Source organism: Chelonia mydas, chromosome 19 (assembly GCF_015237465.2).
Source record: "Chelonia mydas isolate rCheMyd1 chromosome 19, rCheMyd1.pri.v2, whole genome shotgun sequence".
Taxonomy (NCBI): Eukaryota; Metazoa; Chordata; order Testudines; family Cheloniidae; genus Chelonia; species Chelonia mydas.
Genome location: NC_051259.2, coordinates 14152824 through 14164067, shown reverse-complemented (window position 1 = coordinate 14164067; position 11244 = coordinate 14152824).

Sequence of the window (11244 nt, the reverse complement as noted above, 5' to 3'; positions counted from 1 at the left end):
TTTGTATTTACGGTGTTAACGAACATTTCAAAATTCAATTTCCCACAAGGTGATGCAGCAGTGTTCTCTCTCCTTCTGAGATGGCAAGTTTAGCACCTCAGGGAACAGGCAAATTTAATAATGTATGTGACAAGTAACACTAACATAGGCCATATGTGCACAGACTAATATTACTCGGCAGATGCTTGGCTGCTGGTATGTGTGAGTATGCCTAGCAAAGCAGGATTTGGAGGCAACAGGGAGATTCTCCAGACTTCCAAGTTGACCAGTGCCATTGCCACTTCCTTCTATCTGTAAGAATGTTGGAGCTGCTCGAGTTAGATTAAGGGTACATCTATACAGCAAAGAAAAACCCCTGGGTGGCCTGTGCCAGCTGACCTGGGCTCGCTGGGCTGTGTAGGCTTCGGGGCTTGGCCTGGAGTCCAAGCCCTGGTACCCTCCCACATCACAGGAGCCAGCCACGAATGTCTAGTTGCTATGTAGACATACCCATAGTGAAGTGACTAGGGCTCCGGGACTCAAGAGACATGGATTATTTAGATTGCAAGCTCTTTGGGGCAGAATCTCTCACTCTGCATATGTACAACACCTAGCACAAGGTAGCCTTGATTATGGCTGAGGCTTCGAGGCAAAACTAATATCAATCATTAGAGCTGGTCAAACATTTGATAAAAAGGTCTTTTTGTCAAAAGCACACTTTTTTGTTGAAAAATTGGCATTTTTGTTTAAATTTTCTAGGTTCTCAATGGAAAGTTAGAAACTGAAAAAAATTTGGTACAACATTTCTGTTAAAAAAAATTGGGAAACTTTCAGTTTTGACTGAAACCAGCTTAAAAAAAAAAAAAAAAGACTTTTCCCTTCTGTTTTTAGTTTGGTTAACTGGAAGTTTTGGACAAAAAAAAAAGTCTTCACAATTTTCTCCAAAGCCTAACTGGCATTTTTTGACTAGCTGTACAAACAGTAACCTTGACCGTTGCCTTCTAGTGCCTGGATCATCAAGGATATAAGCCCTAATGTTAAAGTCCTTTTGTTCAGAGGGGATTCTAGCCCTTCTTTTTGCCATAGAAACCATGTGGCCACATGTATTCTAGCTCAGCGATTCTCAATCTTTTTCTTTATTGCCCCCCCCGCCCTTCTGACATGCTATAGTAACTCCGTGGCCCACCTGTGCCACAAAAACTGTTTTTCTGCATATAAAAGCCAAGGCCGGTGTTAAGGGGCAGCAAGCAGGACAATTGCCTGAGGCCCCACACCACAGGGACCCTGTGAAGTTAAGTTGCTCAAGCTTCAGCTCCTGGTAGCGGGGGTCAGGGTTCTGGGCTTCAGCCCTGCGTGACAGAGTTTTGGCTTTCTGCCCTGGGCCCCAGTGAGTCTAATGCCAGCGCTGCTTGGAGGACCCCCCGAAACCTGCTCCCAGCCCCCGCAGGGGGCCCTGGCTCCATGGTTGAGAACTGTTGTTCTAGCTGATTGTCTGTGAAGTCCTGCATCGTTACATAATCAAATGAACATAAAAGCATAAGAACAGCCACATTGGGTCAGACCAAAAGTCCACCTAGCCCAGCATCCTGTCTTCCAACAGTGGCCAATGCCAGGTGCTTCAGAGGGAAAAAATCATTACACGACACTGCCAGATTTACACTTTCAGTCTTGAGACCTGTGTGATACAAACATTGCTCAAGGGCTGCCTCTCGAAGATCATAGAATATCAGGGTTGGAAGGTACCTCAGGAGGTCATCTAGTCCAACCCCCTGCTCAAAGCAGGACTAACCAAGATCTTTGCTCCATTCCTCTCTGCGCCTTCTGAGGGAGATGAGAACAAAACCCCTCAGGGTACGTCTACACTGCAGCTGGCCTGGGTCAGCTGACTTGGACTCGGGCTGCGGGGCTATAAAATTCTAGTGTAGATGTTCACACTCGGGCTGGAGACTGGACTCTGGGACCCTGGCCCGAACGTCTACACTGCAATTTTAGGTTTCAGAGTAACAGCCGTGTTAGTCTGTATTCACAAAAAGAAAAGGAGTACTTGTGGCACCTTAGAGACTAACCAATTTATTTGAGCATAAGCTTTTGTGAGCTACAGCTCACTTCATCGGATGCATACTGTGGAAAGTGTAGAAGATCTTATTATATCTTCTACACTTTCCACAGTATGCATCCGATGAAGTGAGCTGTAGCTCACGAAAGCTTATGCTCAAATAAATTGGTTAGTCTCTAAGGTGCCACAAGTACTGCAATTTTATAGTCCCATAACCCACCCCAAGTCAGCTGACACGAGCCTGCAAGGGAAATTTTATTGCAACGTAGACAGTGTTCTTGTTCTACCCTGTGATATACCTACCTTTCTTGAACTCCTCCAAGCTCTCCTTTCCTCATTCCTCCATTGTTCCTCATGCTCTCTGTTCAAAGCTAGGTCTGTGATTGTCTTTGCATCAATGACTCATTTGCACCTTTCAGCGTAATGCTCTATATCCATTTAAGAGAGACATATCCATCTACTTATCTAGGTACCCCTGCAGGGAAGTCTCTTGCTCGCATGCTCTTTCTGTCTTGTATAACTAAGTCCTAAGGCTTTTTGTACTACCCCAAACCCAGGAATCTAGTACTACCTCTCCAGACAGATAATGCCTATGCAATAAAAGCTCACCAGAGTATCATCCCTAGGGGAGCAGTTTCTGATGACACCCAGCCCTGCCTGTTCCATTCAGTTCACTGTGGATTGTTTAATTTTCTGATTTATTTATTTTCATCTAGTTAGAATGTCACTGTCTATCGCCATTACTCATTAATATAATGTCAATCTTGTCCTGTCCCCCTCTTGTTCTATGACCTCATGTTCGCATCAAATTCCATTTAGCGAGCGGGAAACCCAATTTGCAAGATGAGGGAGGCAGTAACCAGGCAACGCTGGCAACTATCATGTTGCAAGATAGTGCAAGCAAAGCTGTATTCTTGATCCCAAGATTGCTACATACCAGGTCCTGTCCCTTGGTGCAAGTGAAAGCCCCTTGATGACAGATCTACTTTCACATGCTGTAAGTAACCCCAATGGCTTGTTATGGGAGCCAGGGATTGCCAGGGCCCGGAACATGCCCCCTTTCCTCTAGCTTTACCCTCTATGTCAGCCTTTGGAATGGTATTGGCATAGAAGCTTTTTGTCTATGCCATCAGAAAATCCCCATGCACCAGGGTGATCTCCCACAGTTAGCTATGCTCACTGGCGTGAGATAAAGCAGCCCTGAAGCAGGAGTACTTTGGCCTATAGTCATTTTTCAGACAGCCCCCGGAGCGACTTAACTAGAGCTATTACAGTCCTTAGATTGCAAGCTGTTTGTGGCAGGGACCATCTTTACATTCTGTGACTGTTCCGCAGCTAGCATCATAGGGCCCTATTCTCTGAACTCGCAGTACTGCTCCATCATTATTTTTCAATCAGTAGCTGTGCATGCAACCTGTTCTGTCCGTAGCTCCACAAAGTCTTCTGCACTGTAGGATAACATCTGACAAAAAAGTGCAACTGCTCTCAGAACCATTTTATCTGCCTGAGGAAGTTTAATCCTTTGGGTACCTGTTGCACATAAACTTTCAGTTATGACAAAGCATGTTTAAAATGAGCCTTTAAAAAAAAAGTTCTTATTGTACCAGGTCCACTCAAGATTCATCTCTCTATCCATTATTGTGTGCAGTGCAGGACACAGTGGGCCAGATTCTCAGCGGGTGTAAATTTGCACAGCTCCATTGAAGTTAATCCAATGATTTAGACCCCTAGAGGATCTGGCCCAGAACTGAGTGTCCAGTAATAGTGTTTTATATCATTGCAATATATGGTATCTTTATTTTGCTTATAAAGAAATGCAGCACAGATATGCCTAATTCTGCTATTAACCTCCTATTGCTCTTCATATTTACAACAGTACTTGCCTGGAGGGGCATGGGAAATAACATCATTATTATAACAAAATCGCTTCAATCTATGTCTAAAGATTAGATAGCTAGATTAGGGATTATAACTTCCACTTCCAGACAGAATCATGATGTATGCTTAGAAACAAAACTGTGGCTATTCTTGCTTGTGCCCAGCAGGGGGCAGCAAACATCTTGTTGCCTGCCTGACCTGTCTGTCCCCCTTTAGTCTCTATGGTACCTTGACTCAGCTTACCCACACCTAGTAATTCCTCTGGTAGGCAGCGCATAGGGATGCTTTCCAGATCCGCTCATTGCATTCTGGGATTGCCTTTGCTCCGCAAATGAGTCAAGGACAGAAAAAGCACGCTGTGCCATCTGCAGCTTAGCTGGAGCAGATCTGATCTTGCACATGCTTTGGAGAATACTTGCCATCTGAAGAGGATGGGATCTTTCAGACATCATTAGGCTCCAGTGACTCCGGTCTGTCTCTTGACAGCATTCTGATGGGTGAGACGATTGCTAGCACTCGGCCATGCTGCCTCACCAGATTGCCAGAACAATGTCAGATGCATGGGAACGATCAGCTGAGTTAATAAGGACGTTCTGCTAACCTTCTTCTATTCCCCCCCACCCCACCCCCCAGAAGATGTCACATCCCAGATGTCACCTCGGAACTTTTATGTCTAGTGCACGTCTTCTGAACCTGTCACATGACTTCTGAGCTCTAGGATGCAATAATACCATTTCCTATGTATGCCTTTCGTCTATCCTTCTAAATCCAAAACAAGCTCTGAAAGAAAATGTACAGGTCCTGGGAAAAATGTGTATGGCAGAGACAGTTTACAACAAGGGTGGCCAACCTGAGTCTGAGAAGGAGCCAGAATTTACCAATGTACATTGCCAAACAGCCACAGTAATACATCAGCAGCCCCCACATCTGCTCCCCAGCCCCGCTCCCAGCACCTCCCACCCACCGGCAGCCCTGCCAATCAGCACCTTCCCCTCCCTCCCCGCACCTCCCGATCAGCTGTTTTGTGGCATGCAGGAGGCTCGGGACGGGGAGGAGCGAGGGCACGGCAGGCTCAGGGGAGGGGGCGGGAAGGGGTGGAGTGGGGGCAGGCCACTGTGGCAGAGCCAGGGGTTGAGCAGTGAGCGCCCCCTCGGGGCACATTGGAAGGTTGGTGCCTGTAGCTCCAACCGGGGAGTCGGTGCCTGTACAAGGAGCCTCATATTAACTTGTGCCTTGTAACTTGTACAAGGAGCCTCATATTAACTCATATTAACACATGTGGCTCCAGAGACACAGGTTGGCCACCCCTGGTGTATAAGGTACATGAGAGCATGGATCAGTAGCTACAGCAGGAAATCAGGAGCCAGGACTCGTTGTGATATATTTCCATGGAAAAAACAACAACTAGTGAAATGTCTGGCTAATTTGCAGGTACATGAAAAAATAAGCAGCCAAGGAAGTAGAGTAGCGAAATACCACAAAAAAGGCTATTCTCCAAGTATTTATATTCTCCCCCAGAAGAGGGACTGGAGTAGGGTGACTAGATAGCAAGTGTAAAAAATCGGGACCTGAGGGTAAGGGGGTAATAGGGTCCTATATAAGACAAAAGCCCCTAATATTGGGATGCTGCCGATACTATCAGGATGTCTGGTTACCCTAGAGTGGAAATCATACAAAAGAGCTGATTTCCTGAGAATTTCAGGAGCATTTGCCAGGCCAACGCTCTGTGGATCAACACAAAACATTTGTATGATAATCACCTGAACCAGACTTCCAGAAGGAAGGTCTTGGGGTTAAGGCACTGGACTGGGACTCAGGAGATCTAGGCTCAATTCCTGATTCTGTGACCTTGAGCAAGTCACTGAGGGGCAGATTTTGTGATTTGCTTCTTAGGCACACACAAAGAGAGACAGCCTGCAAAAGATGGAGGAGCAAAGGTGACTTTATGGGGCCCTGGGTGGGGCTGGGGAGGAGTGGTGTGGGAGGGTGCTCAGGTCTGAGGCAGAGGGTTCAGGGTGCGGGAGCAGGCTTAGGGCTGGGGCAAAGGGTTGGGGTCCTGGGGGTGCAGGCTGCCCCAGTGCTGCAGCAGGGAGAGAGAGGACTCCCCTCAGCCCTCTCCCTGCCTGTGCAGCCCTTGATAGCCTGCTGCGTAGCCATGCGGCCGTGCAGCTTAGAGGGAACTTAGGGTGTAATTTATAGCAGCTTCCCCATGACTGCCCAGGAGCTGTACCACAGCCCAGAATCCCATAGCATTGGGTAATAGAGGCCCGGTCCCTATGCTGAGACTTGTGAGTGGGAGGCTGTGTATGGTCACTTATATCTGCCCACTGCTGCCTCTGTGGTGGCCCTTGGCCACCTATGACTTCAGTACTCCACAAAACAGCATATAGGGGTTGAAATGGTGGCCAGCATCAGCCCCTCTATTTCACTGTACCTCAGTTCACCATCTGTAAAATGGGACTAGTAATAGGTCCCTATCACCTCACAGGTGTGAGGTGTCATGAGGGGCTCAGATATTACAGTGGTGGGGGGGAAGGGGTCATGTCAGTAAACAGGTATATGTTTCAAGTATCTCCCAATACTAAAGCAATGGCCCAACTGTAAAGAAAGCCTCATTTCTTAGTGATGATGGAAAACCAGGTGGTGCATGTACCTCTGTGACCGCATGATTTTGTTTTTTGTGTACTGTACCTTTAAATTTCTAGTGTCTACCATTTGTGTTCAGTTCTGAAGCAGCAAGTTACAGAGGAGCTATGCACACAGTACTCTCTTGGAAATGTTACTTTTGCTCTCATTATTACTACTTGTATAATGATAGAACCTAGGAGCCCCAGTTATGGAGAAGGGCCCATTGTGCTAGGCACTCTATAAAACAGAGAGAGAAAAAATCCCTGACCACAAGAGAAATTCAAAATATTCAGAGACTAGAAGTATAAGTTTGCTGTCTCTGCATGGAGGACCACAACATGCCTAGATGGGGCAACTGCTGAAAAGCAGCTTACCCATGGGATAATAGGACGCATATAGCCCTTCCAAGTTCCGTGATACCAGAAGAGATCTCTACATTTGATTTAGAAGCTATTACCTTGAGCAGTGGTTTTAGTTACTTCGTTTCTAGCCGCATCCCATTGATTTCCAAGGGAGAGTGTTAGGGGGTTTATTCCTTCACCCACTTACTTCCCTGATCCTTCTCACATGAGCAGAGAGCAACAATACCCAAAGTCCAAAGGTGCAAACAATTGATGTTTATTGGGGTGAACTTCCAGAAAGCATGATTCCAGTTTCCTTCCTTAGTGTCCCCCTTCTCAGCTCTGACACCACAGAGCCTTACCTGTGTCCCTGTTCCCATTCCCCACCCCCTTAGCTAAACATGATTCCAAATTTCCCTACCCCCATTCCCTGTTCCCATTCCCCCCCACACTTCCTGATTGACTGCAGACTATATAGTAAAACTTGAGTTCTGCTTAGCTATACCTTAACCAATCATTTTACTGAAATTTAACTAACCAATCCTAATATATTGTAACATGATTATTTAACCAATTATATCCCACTACCTTAATTAGTTTACACCCAGCAAAATTAATTATACAGCAGACAGAAACAATCACAGAACCAGACAGAGATTATACCGGCAAACAATAGGGAAATGGGGACTACAATGATAGAACAACACAGAAGTGAGGATTTCACATCCCAGCTATTGATAAGTGAGTTCTTGCCAGACAGGATGCTATCAAACTAAGTTTCCTTTTACATTTTCTAGGCACTTCACTTTCTCTAGAGGTGATGGGCATTATCAGGACAGGATTGTATTCCTAACAGCCCAATAGCACTTTATTTCAATGTGACTAGTTTGGAATGTGAGGATGTGACCGTTCGCTTCCCAGCTTATGGCTGCCTCTGCTGCTTAGCTGAAGGCCTTAGCCTAAGAACAGGGCCTCAGACTGTCACAGTGAGAGAAGGACCTTGCACCAGCAGACAGTGATTTTGATTCTCTCTTTTGTACCTCTATAACTAGCCAAGTGATAAGAATACACCTAAATTCTTAGGAGTATAGGCCTTTACAGACAGACCTGAATATCTATATCCTAACAGAGAGGATAGATTTACAGTTCTCAGAAAAGATTTGCAATCTTTCTGCAGATCTCCATGTGGTAGTAGACAGGAAGTATTGATGTAACCGTTAACCTCTAAAAGCAAAAGAGGAGTTTAAAAAAAAAAAATCCATCATGGGAGGTTAGTTGCAGAGGCCAAAGACATTTTTTCCCCTCCAGATGCACATACATAACCCTCAGCAACACTGCAAGTTAATAATAAGCAGCAATGTGAGCAGTGGAGACTGCTCTAACTTTCTAGAGAAACTTACAAAAAGAAAAGGAGTACTTGTGGCACCTTACAGACTAACCAATTTATTTGAGCATAAGCTTTCGTGAGCTACAGCTCACTTCATCAGAAACTTAGTAGCCCATTTCATCTGCGAGGCTCTAGTGTCTGACCTTTTCCTCAGGCCTTGTGATATCTTATAACTTTTTTAAAAAGTTTGAAGGTACTTAGGAACATCTCTATCCCATGATCAATCTCAGAAGGTTTAGAGTTTGGATTCACTTTAGATGACCTGTTTTCATTATTATTATTATTGATTGGAGGGGGGGAAAAAATCAATGTCCTCCCACCCACTTCATTTTCAAAAAGTATGAAATGGAATTGTTTTCAAAGTTGCCACAAAAGTTTTGCAGCTGTTTTTTTTATCAGAGATGCTGGGCAGCTTGAAAATACAGGCCATTTGGTGCATTTCAAAAACTAAAGAATGTTCTCCTGTTTTAATATTCCTCCTACCCTGTGGGGTGAATTCACTTGGGCCAGATTTTCCAAAGAGGTCAGCTTGCACTTAAGCACCTAATTGAAACTCCATTTAAGGTTTCTTCTTTATAAACAGACAACCCCCTCCTGCAACAGAAACATAGACTTCCTGCAAGCCAGGTGGGATTTTAGAAGGATGGGACTGTGCTATAGGTATCCAGTGCTGCTCAGATATTCATGGTTTACTCAATGCAATTGATTTCCTTGACAAGCAACTGGGGAATAATTTATGGGTCATTCCCCCCCCACCCCACCCCACTGCTCCACCAGCTCTACTTTTAATGAATCCAGATAGTCTGGAAGCATGCGTAATTCCGTGGGCAAGCTAATGATATAGAGGTAAGGGAGGTGTAATTTGAATCATAAAAATTATACAGAGTCATAATTTCAGTGGGGTCACCGTCTGCGGCATGGCGGGGGGTGGGGGGGGAGTTGCTGCCTGCCTTCAACTCTGTGTCCTCCAGTGGGTGGAAATTTTGATCACACAATGTCTCTGGAAATGGGTTTGCGTTGGGTAGCAGAATGAGGTGGGAACACAATGGTACCAAACATGACAGAGAACTGTTATGTAGAGATACAGTCCAGACATTTTTTTTTACAAAAAAATCAACTTTTAAAATGATCTTTTAACACAGGCACATCACACATGCAGCCCCCTCACAGTTACATTGTTGCCCTCGACTGACAGTACTGTGTTATCGGTTACTTCTAAGAACAGGATACCTGTTTCTTTTTAAAATATTACAGATTACTATAAATGGAAAGAGTGCTTCAGGTTGATTTGCCATCATCAGCAAAAAAAGCAGTTCAGTGGTGTTGATTATCAGCTTTGTTTATTACTCCAAAAGAGTTGTAATGAGGCACTGATTAAGACATCACCATCCAACCATGCTGCAAATGGTAGGCACATAGTTACCTAGCATATATTACATCATTAAAATCCCAAAGTAATTTATTACAAAATCCTTGTTATTACTTTGGTCTGGTTCATTTTTAGACATCAATGGGGAGATAAAGAGTACCGACTAGTAGCTGAATCTTTGGCAAATACCACCATGGAGGACCTGGTTAAACACAATGCCCGGTGACTCCTGACATGCTGTAAGAAGTGCACCCCTAAACTGAATTTGGCAAAGCTGCAGAGGAAGTACACTGAGCATCAGGAAAAAGTTGAAGATGCCAGGACAACAGCCAGCTGCAGGCGAGACTCACCTGGTCCTAGGTCCCATGGCATGCATTTCAAGAAGAACACCTGCTTCTTCTGCAGTAAGCCAGGAGCCTGAAGGCATCCATTAAGCACAGCTTCAACACAGGAGACAGGTGAGCACCTGGGTGAAGCAGTCACTCTTAGCGAGAGCATGGCATGGAAAGTAAAATGGGTGCACTGACCCAAAAGACGCTCACAGAGATGACATTGCGTATCCCATTGAGTGCTACAGCAGGAATGCATGTAATATGTTTCATCAAAAGGTAAAAGCAACAGAAACAAAAATACTAATTTTACTACGCCGCACTGTGCGACTCAGCTGGAGTTCATAAATTGCCTTGCTGAGATGCTAATGGATGGGGAATTGGCAGCAGTGGCCAATGCAGAGACTAAATACAGAGAAATGTGCCTTGAATGGGATCGAAGAGGAAAAAATACTTAGCAGAAAAGCTCTTAAAGCACTTATTGAAGATGAATTGTGGGCTATAGCTGTAGTTTCTAGCAATGATATCTGTAGAAGTAAATTACAGTGCAAATCCTTAAACCTCAAAAAGAAGCAGCACTATCAAAAGCAGAAGAAAGCACTGATGTCAACAATAACGTGAAGCCTGTTTGCAGCTGCTAAACTTTTATGGGAAAGTATTTCGTCCTGCAGTATGTAGGAGTTTCAGGGATCCATAGCTGATGCCAAACCTAAAAAAAACCCCTACATAACCTGCACATCATTATGCGGTTCATTGGTGGTCACAGGGACTTCAGCACTATGTATGACAGTAAGCAAGTGGAGCCCAAGGCTGCGATTTTATCACCTGTATGAGTGCTTGAGTGAAAGGCAAGTTTCTAACACACACAGGACAATTGTGCGGCATATACATAATCTACCCCTACAAGTGGCTGTTTAACAATTCATTCCAAAACCCATAGCAAATTCCTCTGCAACTTATGTACAGCATTGGCTCCTCCATTGACTATACCAAAGTACTCTGCCAGAGATTTCACTTATAAACAAGTTTCAGAGTAGCAGCCATGTTAGTCTGTATCCACAAAAAGAAAAGGAGTACTTGTGGCACCTTAGAGACTAACAAATTTATTTGAGCATAAACTTTCGTGAGCTACACTGTAATGAGAGTGATGATAACACCCATTGTTTCATGTTCTCTGTGTATATAAAATCTCCCCACTGTATTTTCCACTGCATGCATCCGATGAAGTGAGTAGTAGCTCACGAAAGCTTATGCTCAAATAAATTTGTTAGTTTCTA